This window comes from Anomalospiza imberbis, chromosome 20 (genome assembly GCF_031753505.1).
Source record: "Anomalospiza imberbis isolate Cuckoo-Finch-1a 21T00152 chromosome 20, ASM3175350v1, whole genome shotgun sequence".
NCBI classification, from domain to species: Eukaryota; Metazoa; Chordata; class Aves; order Passeriformes; family Viduidae; genus Anomalospiza; species Anomalospiza imberbis.
In genome coordinates this window covers 3,421,641-3,437,969 of record NC_089700.1, presented here as the reverse complement: position 1 = coordinate 3,437,969, position 16,329 = coordinate 3,421,641, and the positions used below count along the sequence as shown (strand labels likewise).

Below are 16,329 nucleotides of genomic sequence, written 5' to 3'. Positions count from 1 at the left end.
CCACTTTTCAGTCTTTTTATGATTTTAATTTTTCCCCAGATATGGTTTTCAGTACACTAAAAGCTGAGTTCTCTTTGTTAGTTTCTTCTTTACCTCTGGTTTCCACAACTTGTCCTCACAGTCTACAACTTCTGCATTCCTGGTGTCCAGTTCTCAGCCCCATTTCTCTACCCCAGCTTTGTTCACTGAAACGTGTCAAGGTTGGTTTAGCAAAACTTGAAAGTGTCAGTGATTTTCCCAAACGGGGTTCCACTACCAGCAGTTTGTATAAAATCCTGCTACGTGCTCCAGTGGAAAACTGCACTGCTTACGATTAAGTAAAGCTAATATTAACAGAGTTAATGAAAACAAATAATTGGAATAGCGAATTAGAAAGTTATATATTTTCCAACAATTGCCTTCTTTGAAAGTTATCTTAATTCTTTAAGATTACATCCACTTCAATCATTCAATACTTAGGAAGACTTAAGACACTAAAATGCAACGATTGCTATTAAACTACTTCATAAAACCTTGTGGCAAAACTCGTCATATTTTAAATCTAGGGCCATGTGATTTTGCCAGTGTTTTATCTTGGGCTTGTAATTCTGGGGTTACATTTGAAAGGTCACACATTTTGGTGCAGCAACTATTAGGATGCTTTTCTCTGACACCCCTTGAGCAGCTTTATCTGCCAGTCGGTTTCCTACACCAACTGATGTATTTCCAAATGGATGAGCTTCACAATGCATGAGAGCCACTCTGGCTGGTACCTGAACACTTTCTAGTGGTTGCCTGATAACGTCTCCACCTTTGGCAGGAGATCCTCGTGCTGAAAGGAGCCCTCCTTTGTTCTAGAGAGCTCCGTGGGCATGTGCTGCTCCAAATGCACATTTAGAATTAGCCCATATGTTGCCCTTCTTCCCCTGAGACAATTCCAGGCGGCCAGAGAGTGAGCAGCTCAGCCTTGTGTGCAGAGGTGGTAAGAAGTAATGGGATGGCTTTGATTGGGCCCTACTGCACACCCAAATTGCTGCTTTCCTTTGCTCACAAAATTGCTCCCACCTCTGGACAATTCCCAGTCCGGATCTTGTACCAGAGGATCTCTTCTGCTGGAGCGAAGCTGCTCCATAGCTAGAAGACGGGCATGTTGTGAGGCATGTTGTGACAGTCATGTTGTGTTTGCAGTTCCACATCATCCTGATCCAACAGGACAACTGGGTACTTGAGCATTCAACTTGGGGGTAATCGGTGACCTCCTTGTTGTCCTGGAACAGAGAGGACAAAGGGTGGAACATGAACAGTCTTTTTCTAGCCCGTGGTCCGTTCTGGGCTTCTTGTATTATAAAGACAGTTGCTGCTACAAGTTAAAGGCAGCCAGGACATCCTGTAACTTACACTGTCCACTTGTTTGGAAAAATATCTTATGGCCCCTTTCCATGTCCATAACCTCAGTGTTTGTGAACAAACAGCTCAAGAGGCTTGGTCAAGTCAGGTACTGCCTGTGCAGGGACGACATTAGAGCTCTCCTGAGGTCTCTGAAAGCCTCTGGCATTCTGGAGTGCACTGTAGCACCTCCTTGGTGTAGCACCTCCTTGGGGGTTTCTCAGGGCTGCATATAAAGCTCTTACCCTAGGCCAGAATTAGGAACCCAGAGCTCACACCAACCACCCATCCCCAGAAATGTTCTTCACTTGCAAACAGACCTCGGCTCTGGAGTATGGCAAACTGCCTCCATCCTTTCTGTTCCAAGGCTTGGCTGGCCCTGGGAAATGGTGAAGCTCAGCTACAGAACATGCTCTTTGGCACTCTGGGCCTTCTTCCTGGATACCCTGTCACTGGCTTGTCCCAAAAAGTTCAGCAAACTGAGGGTCATTTCAATGCATCTAGCTTCAGTTCCTGTAGCAATTAAAAGATCACCCACATACTGCAGCAAAGGGAGATCTTCATTCTCCTCCTCCCACACTGAAGTGGCTGCTGGAGCCCTGGCTAGCTCTCTGAACTCCGGCGCCTCGCCAGGAGTGGGGAACTGCCTCGGTATGGGGATTGAGCTGAGGCTGAACCTTTAGAGGCACTTGCTCTAAGGTGCCAGACACAAGCCACAACAGGGACCACGAGAGGAGAAAGGAGGAGGCTCTCCGACTTGCGGTTCCACAAGGAACACTTTACTCCAGGTGAAGCCAGCTGAAACAAAGCGCCCCAGGCACTCCTGTGCAAAGGGTGTAGTGCAGCTACAAGGCAGGGGGTGGATACCAACAGCTAACAAACAGGGAATCCTCAGAGGAGGAGTCAGGGGATTACATCAAGCGTCTGGGGCCAATTGGGGTAGGAGGGTGGAGAGGATGGGTCACATGGGCCAGTGGGGCTTCCAGGAATAGGAGCATTCCAAAGGGGTGCTGCAGACAGGGATTGGCCCAAGGTTTGAGTGGCAGAGAAGGTTCCGGAATCAAGGCGTGGACTGCCTTGACGGGCAGGGGAAGAGTTGGACCAAGGGGTGGGGAATGCCATGAGGGACAGCTTTGAGGGAAGCTAAAACCCAGGGGTAAACAAACTCGGGGAGAACCCGGGGGTACAGCAGGACGAACCAGTTAACAAGGAATCGATAACATTAATTCAAACCGCAACACCGTGCCTCCAATTCTTTTGCCAGCTGGTTCTTGTCTTGGGGTGACAGTGTGATACTGTGCCCCTACTGTCTGCTTTATGCCCGGACACGGGTCCTGTAGCTTTAAGCTAGGCCTGAGAGAGGGGTGGAAAGCTGGTGGAATTCTTTTGGTGTGGTTTTCACACATCCTCCCCCAGGCTCGCTCAGCTGTCTTGTGCAGCATGGACAGAGGGAGTACATCTTTGCTTTTAGCTGGCTTCTTGTTTGTTTGACAATGCAGGAAGATTTCCCAGCACGGTGGCTTTTTCTCCTGGAACTGTTCGGCTTTTCCCCGGCCCAAAACACCAGAACATCACTGGGAGCCCTGTGTCCCAGCCCGGAGGGGGGGCCCTGGGACTGGTGTCCTGGCTCCAGACTCGGGAGGAGCTGAGCCGCTCCTACAGAAGGAACTGTGAATCCACCAGCTTTCTACACAGAGAGAAGGTTTGGATAGCTAACATTATTCATTCTGCTTCCCGTGCCTGCCTGCACTCTGTGTGCTAAATAAACAGCTTTTGCACTTTCTTCCAAAAATTCCTTGCTGTGGGAGGGAGTGCCAAAACCTGTTGTCTGTTAGGAGATGTTTCCTCCTAACTCGTCTCCAATTGAAAGAGTTCTCAAACAATGTGGGGTGGTTTTTGAACCTTGGAGAAAGAACGTTCCACTTCAGTTGGGTTTCATGGCCCATCAAGGAACTTCCCATTGAATGACAAACAAGAGCTGACTTTCAGTTTCAAGGGCAATGCAGAAAAAGCATCCTTAACATCCACAACAGTGGACTCATCAGATTCCTTAATTGGGCTTAAAAGTGTACAAGGACTTGCTACCACTGGGTCTAAGTCCCACACTATTTTACTGACAGCTCTGACATCTTCTACTGGCCTGGGTTCATCAGTATGTGGCTCCTTTACTGGCAGGAGAGGTGTCCTATATTGTGACTCACATGCCCTCAGTGATCCATCTTGCAAAACTCAGCAATTCATTCATCTAACCCTCTTCTAGCTTCTAACCTCAAAGAATAATTTTTCTCCCTGACCAGTTTTCCGTCAAGCTCCAACTGAATCCTTGCTGGTTCCACTGCTTTTGACTTCCCTGGAATTCCGTTGGTCCGCACCAACACAGTGGCAGTGTTTTCCACCCCTTCCCACCAGGGATGTGCAGGAGGGAAAGACTGATCCCCGCTGAACATTCTGAGCATGCCCTCTCTCAGCCTCTTCCCCCACTTTTGCCATTGCCACAATTCCTCCACCTGGAGTTAACAGTGGGTCTGCAAGTACCTTACTGAAATCCCAGGGGTCTCTGCCTTGAACTCACTGGATTAGGGCATCGGAGGATCTCCCTGAAAAATCTTTGGAGTGCACTGGAGTCCTCTCGATCCCGTGAATCCATGGAGCAAAAGAAGGAGCATGGTTCCATCCGGGTCACTAGAAACGGTCGCCAAAACCGGGATAAATGAAATCCTCAAACACGATGGTTTTAGTACTGGCGAGTTAAGTGTTACTTTGCGCTGGTCAGGGCATGTGGAGCGGGTAGTTCCAGCCACACACGGGCACAAAACTTTTCACTTAGTTATCTGTTTCTAGCAAACAAAGAAATCAATGGTCCTCCATTCTAAATCACATCATTCTCTTCATTAGTTAGTACTCTAACCTCTACTGGTTAGAGCTTTCTTGCTTCTCATCCTAATGAGCCCACATTTTTCTGCCTCTCTATTATTATCTTTTTCCAAGGCATGGAGTTATCCGGCATTTACTGAATTTTCTTTTATTAATCTCTTCTTTGTCTTCTGGTCTCTGCAACAACAACTCCTTGGAGGGCTGTAAATCCTGCATTTTACATGTCCACTTTTCAGCTTTGTTCACTGAAGCTTTGAAGTGTTAGTTTAGCAAAACTAATAGTTTCCCTGATTTTCCCAATCAAACTCTAATAATAACCCCCTCTGAAAAGAAGTTTAGCTACCTGTTGGCTAAGAGTTGGACTTACACTGCTAAAGATTAATTATAAAAATTAATTAAAAGTTATAATATCGCAAGCCCCTTCACCTGCTGTAGAGCTTTGGAGCAGGAAGGATTAGGGGTGAACAGAGCATGTTTTGGAAAGGGGCAGACGGGGGTGGATGCAGGTGTGCAAGGGAAGATCCTGGTTTGTCTTCCCTCACAGTCTTGGGGACATTGGCAGGAGAAATGATTTCATTGTCTTCTTTAGGGACTGTCAAGCTGACATAAACCCTGACTCGGAGGAAACTGTACAAAGGCTTCACCCACGGAGACTCTTTGCCCTGAACTCCAGAGGAGGAAGGAGTCTATGCCCCAACAAGCCTGTAGCTCAGCGAGGGGCTCACGGGGGTCCTCCTGCACCTCCGGCATGAGGAACAGCACCCCACTGCTTCCCTGGCAAAGGCTGATCCCAGTGGATGCTCCAAACCAGGCCCTGGCTTTGCTGTGCCAAACCAGCCAGTAGCCAGGTCTGAAACCCAGGTGAAAGCAGCAGGTTGGTGATTCTCTGCCAGGGACTGAGCTCTGTGGGGCTGCTGGCCCTACCCGTGGCCTCTGCCCAGGAGCTGCCTGGGGGATCCCTCTCTTGGTGAGGAAACAAAGATAAATGTACCCTTTGGGCTTCATCTGGGCCTTTGTGGTTGTTGCGGTGCCCTGCCCGTGGTGACTCACGCTGACAGTTCACCGCACAGCAAAGCCAGGCTTAGGGCCTGCTCCACAATGCAGGAAGAAACCAAGAACACGAGATGCCACAGACGGGACACCGACACAGCAGATGAAGAACTGGCTTAGCTGTAACTCAAGTCTTAAACTGATTAAAAGAAAAACAGCGAGGCCTCTCCTGTCCTGCCAGACTTTCAAGCGCTTTTCAGTCACTAAAGGGCTCCAAATGGGCTGGGGAGGGACTTGGCACAAGGGCCTTGAATGACAGGGCAAGGGGGAATGGCTTCACACTGCGAGACTGCAGGGTTAGATGGGCAATTGGAAAGAAAATCTTCCTGCGAGGGTCGCGATGCCTTGGCACAGGTTGCCCAAAGAAATGGTGTCTGCCCCATTCCTGAAAGTGTCCAGGGCCAGGCTGGATGGCACTTGGAGCAACCTGGTCTAGTGGAAGGTGTTCCTGCCTGTGGCAGGGGATTGCAAAGAGAGAATCTTTGAGGTCCCTTCCAGCCCAAGTCATTCCATGACTCTATGACTTCATGTGTCTGTGACCCAGTGGCTCACAGGGGTGAGCTGTTGTGCTGCCTGGCAACGGGAGTTGTGATGACAAAGGGCATGAGCAGAGCAGGCTCCAGTCCTCTGATGGACAAGGAAGGAGGAAGGAGCCTGTTGGCTGCTCATCCTTTTTATTACTGCGTTTGCTCACCCCTGACAGACCCAGCTGGGCAGGAAGGATTGTGATAGATCAGGGACAGAGTCCCTGTCTGTGTGTGCAGACATGGCAACATCCCTGGACACACTCAGCCTCTCCCAGATGCTGGATCTTGCCATCGGGGCGCCCCAGAAGGGGGCCATTAACTTTGCAGCCATGCGAAAACTGCTGCAGGCCATGCTGGAGCACCTGGACGGGCAGTACCTGACCAGCCAGGAGCCGTGGCCGGGCCAGCTGAGTGGCCCCTCACTTGCTGATCTGGCCACTGACGTGAAAAAGATGAAGGAGGAGATGGAAGAGTACAGGGAACACATGTCCAAGGTAGAGGCTCTTCCCAGCCCCCGGGGCACTCCCCCACCAGACAGCCCCTCCCCGCTTCCTCAGACAGCAGTGCTTGGCACTGCCCTCAGTGCCCCGGCACAGCCCCTGGCAGGGGCTCTTTGCCATCTGCATGGGCTTCAGCGCTCTGGCACTGAGCTGGGCTGGGGCAGGGGGCACTGGGACTCTCCCTGCCCACCTGGATTGCCATGGGCTGCCCGTGGCAGGGCAGGGCTCTTTGCGCTGTTGCTGCCCTGGCCATCACCTCTGACATCCCTGCTCCTCGGACTGTTTCACAGGTCCTTCGTGAGGAGATTGGTGGGGTAAAGGCAGAACTTTCCCACCTTTCAGAGCATATTAGGAAGATCCAGAAAGACCAGGTCTGTGCAGACCACTGTGGTAGTGAAATTGTTTTCCTCAAAGACACTCAACAACTTGCCTCTCTCACCATTTTCTCCTACAGTCCTACATGGCAGGGGACATAAAGAAGATCCAGGAGATGCAGGACAAGGTGAAGTGCTGCTGGGAGCAAGTTTTGGGTCTGAGACAGCAGCCTGTACCCTCGGCTCTGCTGGCTGGAGGCTCAGTACCCTTGGCCCTGCTAGATGCACGGACCGTGCTGCCTGCAGAGCCCTGCCAGCCTGGCTGAGCCCGGCCCTGTGCTGTCCCCGGGGCTCCACAAACCACAGCAGGGGTCAAGGCCTTGCAGGTCCCCACTGACCCTCCCAGAGGCTCACTGCCACCACTCCTCTCTCCTAGGACATGGCTCTCATCCAGGATCTCCGTGAGGAGATGGACAGGATAAAGGCCACGCAGATGTGCATGGAAGGAGACATAAAGAAGATGAAGGAGTCCCTTGCCTTAGTGAGCTGTTGGGTCATGTAATCTTTAGGCTTCCATGGGGACCTTCAATGTGATTGCAAGAGCAGGGTTTGGGATCAGGGTCTCAGGAGCGGGTGGAGGACCCTGGGTCTGCCCATGCAGCTGAAGGGCCCCCACGCTGGGACAGCAGGATGTCCGTGCCCTGACTCTACCGCTACTGGCTTTCCAGATGAAGAAGCTGCAGGAGGACCTTAAAAAGCTGAGGCAGGACGCAGCCAGGTGGAAAGAAGAGAGCAGTAAGGAGATCTCTCAGCAAATTGAGTAAGAGGACAGGAGTGGGTTTCATACCCTGTGGGGCTGCAAGGGAGCCCTGCTGGTCTGGGAGCATCCTGGTTTGCAGGCACAGGATGCCCAGCAGCCCTGCAGGGGTAACCCTGACCTTGCCCCCATCCCGCTGGCCAGGGCTTTGAGGCAGGAGACAAAGCAGGATCTGCAGAAGATGGGAGAGCAGCAGGAGATGAGGTATACCACGCTGGAGCAGCTGGTGACTGAGACAGCCAAGAAAGTGGACGAGCAGGTGAGGTCCTGGGGGAGCATTCCCACCACCGCTGGCTTGGTGCACTAGTCCTGGTGGGGTTACCGGCCATATTCTCTGACTGGCTGGTGCCACCTAGCATTGCTGATTCCATTCATCCCATCTCTGAGCCAATTTCTTCTGCCTCTCCTGAAGCTTGGCGGTACAGGAGAGACAACTGTGGGCCTACTGGAGGAGCTGGAATGGGGGAATGGAGACTGCTCCAGTTGCACCTTCAACATTAGAGCCTATTTGGGGAAGCTCCTCCAGCACTGCGAGAAACTCCAGGAGAAGGTGGAATCCCTGGAGTCTCAGCAGATGGCCATGAGAAAACTCAAGAAAATGATGAGGAACTGGGGCCAGGTAGGCTGTTGGCAGCATGGGGGCTGAGGACATCCCCTAGCTGGATGTGCTGTAGTCTGGGGGAGACCCCAAACTGCCCAAATTGGCCTGGACCAGTCAGTGGCATGGACAGAGATTAAAGCCTTGATGCAAACGTCCTATTGACACTGAGAGCTCATGGCCACTGGCTGAGAAATGCGGGTCTGCCCCGGTGGAGCAGCCAGACTCCCTTTTGCTCCGTACCATGTTTTTTCCTTCCCTGAAGCTGGAGCATGACCATGAGCGGCTGCGCTACATGGAGGCTACAGTTATACAGATGAAAGGAGACTGTGAGAAGCTCAGCTTTGTTTCTGGGACCCTGCAGAAAGACTCTGAACAAAAGCAGAAAGCAATAGAGGTGTGTGGCTGAAATAACTGTGGTGCCAGAGCATGCCCCAGGCACTTGTTGTGATTCCAGGCAGGAATCACAAGAATGTCCCCTGCTGACCCTTTCAGCACTGTGCTGGTTCCAAGTGTCTTTCCTTGAGGTTTTTGGGCAGGGAGAGTGGGTTATGTTCTGGCCAGGAGGCAGCTCCAACCTTGCTCTGGTGTCATGGGTTTCTTTCTGTACTGAAAGATGCTGTTCCAGTCTCTGGAGAAGCTGCAGAAGGAGAAGGCAAATGAGCAGGACGTGATGGCAGCAATGGACATGGTACAGTCGCAGTGGGCCTCTCTACCAGCCCAAGGGGTTCCCAGGCAGGGTGACAAATGCCCCTTGTCCCTTGGGGGCTGGGTGGCAGAACTGGCCTGGGGAGGGAGAATTTCCTGAGCTCGTGGGGTCCCTCACCCTCCAGATGATGGGACCAAACTCACCAGGGTGATGGGGCAAATGGGGCCACAGCACCCTGAAAGGGGCATGATGGCCTGGAGGAAGCACTTCTCCTCTGCCCCTCTTGCACATGTGCTGGCCCTGCCTGTCGTTCCTCATCCCTTTCCCCACCGCTCTCCTGCTGTTCCCATCTGCTAGAAGGTGGACAAAGCTGCTTTGGGCAGCAAAGTCAATTGCAGCCAGTTTGACGCAAATATGGAGCGCCTCGATGAGAGGATGCAGGAGTTGCAGAGCCAGATTTCAGGCCAGGAACAGCACTGGAATAAGATGCAGCAGCAGCTCAATGTTGTGGTGGAAGAAAAGGTGAGGGGTACCTCGTCCCCACCATGACAAACTGGCACCTTTGGGACTTGACAGCCTGAGGCAGCATCCCTCTGAGGATCCCCCTCCAGGCATTTCCCTGGAGAGCTCCGTGTCACATCCCGGGGCAGCTGGCTGAGGCTGTGCACCTGTTCACAGCTGGATCGCCTGGAGCTGAAGACTTTCAGCTCCCAGATGGACAAGGTCTTGAACAGGAACATGGAGGAGCTTGAGAACAGGCTGATGCGTGAAAACGCTGCTGGGATTAAGAAGTGAGTGTGACGGAGATTCTGATGGCTCTGGGGACAGCCATGGTCCCGTTCCCTCCAGCTGCCCCACACACTGCCCGTGTGCTCCCCTGCCTTGGGACCAATCCAGCTGCTACATGAGCCACGGGGATGCTGATGAAGCAGCTGCACCTTCTCCTTCCACCAGCAGCAGGTCCCACACAGGAAAGGAGGCAATGAGGACAGGGCACCTGCAGGACAGAGCCCTCCCAAAGCACAATGGGGCTGTGGGTGCAAAGGCTCCCAGAAGCCAGGCTGGGAGATGGCAACACCCAGGCAGGGCTGTGACCAGCAGTGTCCCATGGCTGGGTCGTGCCCTGCCCTCCTGGCCAGGCACACAGGGGACTTTGGTGCCAGAGAGGGGCTGAAAGCGCCGCAGGGGCTGCTTGGGATGGTGCCACGGGTGCCTGTGCCCTTCACCTGGCACCAGCCAGCACGTTGGGGATGGGGAGAAACAGGCTCAACAGCCCACGGGTCACCCTGCAAACGCCGTGACCCTGTGCAGTGACCTGCCCGGCACCTGGCTGCTGCCAGCCAGCTGCTGCCTGTGTGCGGGCAGGGCTGTGGCCCCAGGAGCTCAGCCAGCCCTCTTCTCTCACCCTCCTTAGGCAGCTGCCAGTCCCTTTCACGTGCCTGTCCTGCGACCGCATGCTCGCCGTGCAGGTTCCTGGCCAGTGAGTAGCAGCAGTGCATCGCGGGCAGCGGGGCCGTGATGGGCGGAGAGGGGTGCCAGCAGTGACCGCCGTGCTGGGCACGGGGGTGACAGTGTCTGCTTGGGAGGCTCTGATGTGGGGAGCCCCCTCTGCAGCCCTGCCATCAGCAGGGGTGTGGGGGCTCATCCCAAGGGCTACAGGCAGCAGGATACCATGGGGTACAGTCCTCTGGGTTTGGGGGTGCTGCCTCCAACAGGAACAGCTTGTTTGTCCCCTGTCACACACCTGTGACTCCTGCCCTCCCCAGGTACCCCGAGACACTCCCGTATTTGCAGCCGCTGCCCCCCAGCAAGGAGCCACAGCACAGCCAAAGGTAAGGGCCCCGAGGACACATCCCCAGCTCCCGGGGTGCAGGCTAGCCCTGACACAGCAAGGAGGGCTCTTGCCTGGGCTGGGGCAGAGGAGCTTGGGGGGGACTGGGCAGGGCAGGGCAGGGGAGCAGAAGGCAGCTGTGGAGGGCCACTGCTGCCCCCAGCTCTGGAGGGTTTTGCATTTTTTGCCTTGCACTGCCCTGTCTGGCCCACCTCTCTGTCCCAAGGCTGCTGAAAGCACATCTGATGAGCTGTGCCTGTTTTCAATCTGAGCTCAGACTTGGTGGGCAGCCGTGTGCCTTCTGTGAAAGGAGTTCCCAAAACCAAGCCCTGCAGCTGGGACAGGCCAGCTCCTGCCCGCTGGTGCCCTGTGCACATGGACCTGCCATGGCCATGGCCAGCAGAGCTGGCTGTGGGGACAGAGCCAGCAGATCCAGCCTACTGGGATGGGCTTGGGGCTCCTGCAGCAGGTGGACAGGAGCTGGGAGGGACATGGCCCTGCAGGCAGCACTGCCAGGCCCCTCCCGGGCACAGCAGGGTGAAGCCTGGGATGCCACAGGGCTGGGCACTGAGTGTCCTCTGCCCCATCCCACAGGAGGCCGGTGGCCCATGGCAGTGACCCCCGTGTGCCACAGAGCTCTGGGGACCATCAGAGCAGCAGCTCCACGATGCAGAACATCAAGGCTTCCGCACATAAAACTGCACAGCTGCAGCGTCTCCCCAACAAGGTAGGGATGATGAAGGTGTGGACACAAACTGTTGACTGAAGCTTGATAGCGTTGCTGACTATCCAGGGGGAATCTGTGCCTTCAGTCCCCAGGGAGACCTGGGTTGGGAGGATTATTGGGGGATGCTGGATTGGGCCCTGCTTTGCAGCCAGCTGCTCTCTCCTCCTCAGCCCAGTGTGACCCAGCTGCTGGACAGGGATGGACACATCTCAAGGGGCCACAATGACCAGCATCCTATGGCGATCAGGACACAGCATGCATCAGGTATGGCCCTGTTAGGGCATAGGGGTTAAGGAGGACAGGGGGCTGATTATCTGCTGGGTACCGCCTGCGGGATGAGTAGGGCTCTGTGTGCCGAGCTGCTTTATGGGGCATAGGTATTTTGAGCTGGGAGTAAGAAGGAAGGGGCAGAAACAGAATGGAGCAGGAGGACTGGCTCATGGGGCAACTGAGCTTGGAGCTGGAGTAAGGTGGGAGAAATGCCATGGCCAGTGTGGGACAAGAGCTTGAGTACTGGTGGGGGGGGCAGCACCTGTAGGCTCACCCTTGCCCTTCAACCCCCAGGCCCTGCCGTCTCACGAGAGCACCGGCCAAGCACAGCCCCCCGACACATCTCATGGGCACCAGGGCTCGTCCAGCCTCTCCAGCCCCGCCGGACATCAACAGCCCCCAGCCAGCTGGAAAGGACTCAGCTCCCAGCGCTCGATCTTGGACATCTTGTCAGAAGCGAGAAACGCCTGTGACAATGGTGTTCAGAAACATGATTTTTTTTTAGTTGTATTAAGTTAATAAAAACCCTTAAAATGGCAGGCAGAGCCTTGTCTCACCAGCCTCTCTCTTCCCTGGGCTCCCTGATGCTCCTTAAGCTCCTTCCCCCCTGCTGCGGCTGTGCCACCAGGCTGAGCAGATCGAGCCCTGGGCCAGGCCCTGAGGCTGCTGCTGGTCCCGTGGCGCCTGCGGGGCAGCTCTGAGCACCTGGGCCTGCTGTGGCAGCAGGAGCAGCGCTGCACAGCCCGCGGCCCTGATGGGCTGGGAAGCCACGCGCACATCCCCCTGGGGCCCGGCTGGCACTGCTGGCGCTGCTGCTCTCGGGTGCCGGCTGAAATCCTTACAGGCAGCCCTGACGCCCACTCAGGAGTTGCTTGGAGCCGCTCCCGACGGCTGGCCCCGACCCCCGGCCCCCAAGTGCACTCGTCCCTTCATCTCTGCACTGGGAGACTCCAAGCTCATTCGTCAGCTTCCTCCTCCTCTTCCTTTCTGAGGGGCAGCGTTAGGGGCTGGCCCAGCACGGCCTGGCAGCCCCTGCCCACTGCTCCCTGACAGGAGCCAGAGCTGCTTTCCAGCCTGGCACCCCCGGCGTGTCCCGCAGCCTGGGGCCGATCCTGCCCAAAGCCGGGGAGGCCCTGCGAATGAGCTCGGCCATCCCGGGCTAGAGCAGCTCCCTAGGCGGGGGAACACAGCGGGGCATGGGGGCACACACGGGGGACACACGCCGGGTGCCGCTTCCCCGTGTCCCCATTCCCGCAGAGCAGCGCAGTGTGCCTGGGCTGGGACGGATCCGAGCACAGAGGAACGTCTGTGCTGTGACCGGAGAAAGGACACTGCAGGTGTGTGGAAAAATTCACAATGCCAGAGGTTTATGCCCAAAAGGGTGACTGAGAAGTCCTGTAACATTATTCAAATAAAGTGAGAGGCCATGGGGTAGTTCCCATGGGGGCTCCCAAACTGGGGGAGGATGCAGCCCACTTTTAGTCACAATTTCCCAGACACATCACTCTCTTCCTTTCCTCATTCGCTGAGGTACCCGTACAGACTTCCCAAATCGCCTGCTCTATGTTCCACTCTACTATGCGCTTTCCTGCTTCCCACTTTTATTTTTCTTTCTGAAACAAAACACTATTCATATTGAATCTTTGGGGTTTTTTTTTCTGTTAATCCAGCAATTTAACACAGCCTTGGCTTAGGTAAAGTCCGTGTCAATTGGTAACCTTTTCCAGAACTGATAATTTCTTCCATTACTTCCCTATCTCTAAATCAATGGCCCTATCTACAAGCAGATGCAGATACTCTGTTTATAAAGACACATTCATTTTATACCTTTCACAGGGATGCTCCTCACATTGTTGTTTGGCTAGAAAACCTTACCAAGAGGGTTTCAAATTACGCAAAAGTGGCAGATATGTAATAGTCAGTGGAACCTTGAAATGTCTAAAAGAAGGAACGGTGGCCCAAGGCAGTTACGGGGCTCTCTGGCCGCCTAAAGTAGAACGTGTATATCCCTGGCTAATAAACGCCAGTACCATCTTGAGCCATGCAGGATGGCTCAGGATCATCCCTCCCCAGCCCATTTGGAGCCCTTTAGTGACTGAAAAGCGCTTGAAAGTCTGGCAGGACAGGAGAGGCCTCGCTGTTTTTCTTTTAATCAGTTTAGTTTAAGACTTGAGTTACAGCTCAGCCAGTTCTTCATCTGCTGTGTCGGTGTCCTGTCTGTGGCATCTCGTGTTCTTGGTTTCTTCCTGCATTGTGGAGCAGGCCCTAAGCCTGGCTTTGCTGTGCGGTGAACTGTCAGCGTAAGTCACCACGGGCAGGGCACCGCAACAACCACAAAGGCCCAGATGAAGCCCAAAGGGTACATTTATCTTTGTTTCCTCCCAAGAGATCGTCCTGCTGTACCCCCGTGTTCTCCCGAGTTTGTTTACCCCTGGGTTTTAGCTTCCCTCAAAGCTGTCCCTCATGGCATTCCCCACCCCTTGGTCCAACTCTCCCCCTGCCTGTCAAGGCAGTCCACGCCTTGATTCCGGAACCTTCTCTGCCACTCAAACCTTGGGCCAATCCCTGTCTGCAGCACCCCTTTGGAATGCTCCTATTCCTGGAAGCCCCACTGGCCCATGTGACCCATCCTCTCCACCCTCCTACCCCAATTGGCCCCAGACGCTTGATGTAATCCCCTGACTCCTCCTCTGAGGATTCCCTGTTTGTTAGCTGTTGGTATCCACCCCCTGCCTTGTAGCTGCACTACACCTTTGCACAGGAGTGCCTGGGGCGCTTTGTTTCAGCTGGCTTCACCTGGAGTAAAGTGTTCCTTGTGGAACCGCAAGACGGAGAGCCTCCTCCTTTCTCCTCTCGTGGTCCCTGTTGTGGCTTGTGTCTGGCACCTTAGAGCAAGTGCCTCTAAAGGTTCAGCCTCAGCTCAATCCCATACCGAGGCAGTTCCCCACTCCTGGCGAGGCGCCGGAGTTCAGAGAGCTAGCCAGGGCTCCAGCAGTCACTTCAGTGTGGGAGGAGGAGAATGAAGATCTCCCTTTGCTGCAGTATGTGGGTGATCTTTTAATTGCTACAGGAACTGAAGCTAGATGCATTGAAATGACCCTCAGTTTGCTGAACTTTTTGGGACAAGCCAGTGACAGGGTATCCAGGAAGAAGGCCCAGAGTGCCAAAGAGCATGTTCTGTAGCTGAGCTTCACCATTTCCCAGGGCCAGCCAAGCCTTGGAACAGAAAGGATGGAGGCAATTTGCCATACTCCAGAGCCAAGGTCTGTTTGCAAGTGAAGAACATTTCTGGGGATGGGTGGTTGGTGTGAGCTCTGGGTTCCTAATTCTGGCCTAGGGTAAGAGCTTTATATGCAGCCCTGAGAAACCCCCAAGGAGGTGCTACACCAAGGAGGTGCTACAGTGCACTCCAGAATGCCAGAGGCTTTCAGAGACCTCAGGAGAGCTCTAATGTCGTCCCTGCACAGGCAGTACCTGACTTGACCAAGCCTCTTGAGCTGTTTGTTCACAAACACTGAGGTTATGGACATGGAAAGGGGCCATAAGATATTTTTCCAAACAAGTGGACAGTGTAAGTTACAGATGTCCTGGCTGCCTTTAACTTGTAGCAGCAACTGTCTTTTTAATACAAGAAGCCCAGAACGGACCACGGGCTAGAAAAAGACTGTTCATGTTCCACCCTTTGTCCTCTCTGTTCCAGGACAACAAGGAGGTCACCGATTACCCCCAAGTTGAATGCTCAAGTACCCAGTTGTCCTGTTGGATCAGGATGATGTGGAACTGCAAACACAACATGACTGTCACAACATGCCTCACAACATGCCTGTCTTCTAGCTATGGAGCAGCTTCGCTCCAGCAGAAGAGATCCTCTGGATCTCTGGATCTGGGCTCCAAATGGGCTGGGGAGGGACTTGGCACAAGGGCCTTGAATGACAGGGCAAGGGGGAATGGCTTCACACTGCGAGACTGCAGGGTTAGATGGGCAATTGGAAAGAAAATCTTCCTGCGAGGGTCGTGATGCCTTGGCACAGGTTGCCCAAAGAAATGGTGTCTGCCCCATTCCTGAAAGTGTCCAGGGCCAGGCTGGATGGCACTTGGAGCAACCTGGTCTAGTGGAAGGTGTTCCTGCCTGTGGCAGGGATTGCAAAGAGAGAATCTTTGAGGTCCCTTCCAGGCCAAGTCATTCCATGACTCTATGACTTCATGAGTCTGTGACCCAGTGGCTCCCAGGGGTGAGCTGTTGTGCTGCCTGGCAACGGGAGTTGTGATGACAAAGGGCATGAGCAGAGCAGGCTCCAGTCCTCTGATGGACAAGGAAGGAGGAAGGAGCCTGTTGGCTGCTCATCCTTTTTATTATTGCGTTTGCTCACCCCTGACAGACCCAGCTGGGCAGGAAGGATTGTGATAGATCAGGGACAGAGTCCCTGTCTGTGTGTGCAGACATGGCAACATCCCTGGACACACTCAGCCTCTCCCAGATGCTGGATCTTGCCATCGGGGCGCCCCAGAAGGGGGCCATGAACTTTGCAGCCATGCGAAAACTGCTGCAGGCCATGCTGGAGCACCTGGACGGGCAGTACCTGACCAGCCAGGAGCCGTGGCCGGGCCAGCTGAGTGGCCCCTCACTTGCTGATCTGGCCACTGACGTGAAAAAGATGAAGGAGGAGATGGAAGAGTACAGGGAACACATGTCCAAGGTAGGGGCTCTTCCCAGCCCCCGGGGCACTCCCCCACCAGACAGCCCCTCCCCGCTTCCTCAGACAGCAGTGCTTGGCACTGCCCTCAGTGCCCCGGCACAGCCCCTGGC

The 16,329-nt window shown here is 54.3% G+C and overlaps 1 protein-coding gene across 1 annotated transcript in view; it reads right to left on the bottom strand.

Annotated features, from left to right (window-relative positions):
* The window catches only part of LOC137485614 (glutamine-rich protein 2-like), an 86,556-nt gene that overhangs the window by 41,135 nt on the left and 29,092 nt on the right, over positions 1 to 16,329 (bottom strand). The gene's annotated exons all lie outside the window — the stretch shown is intronic.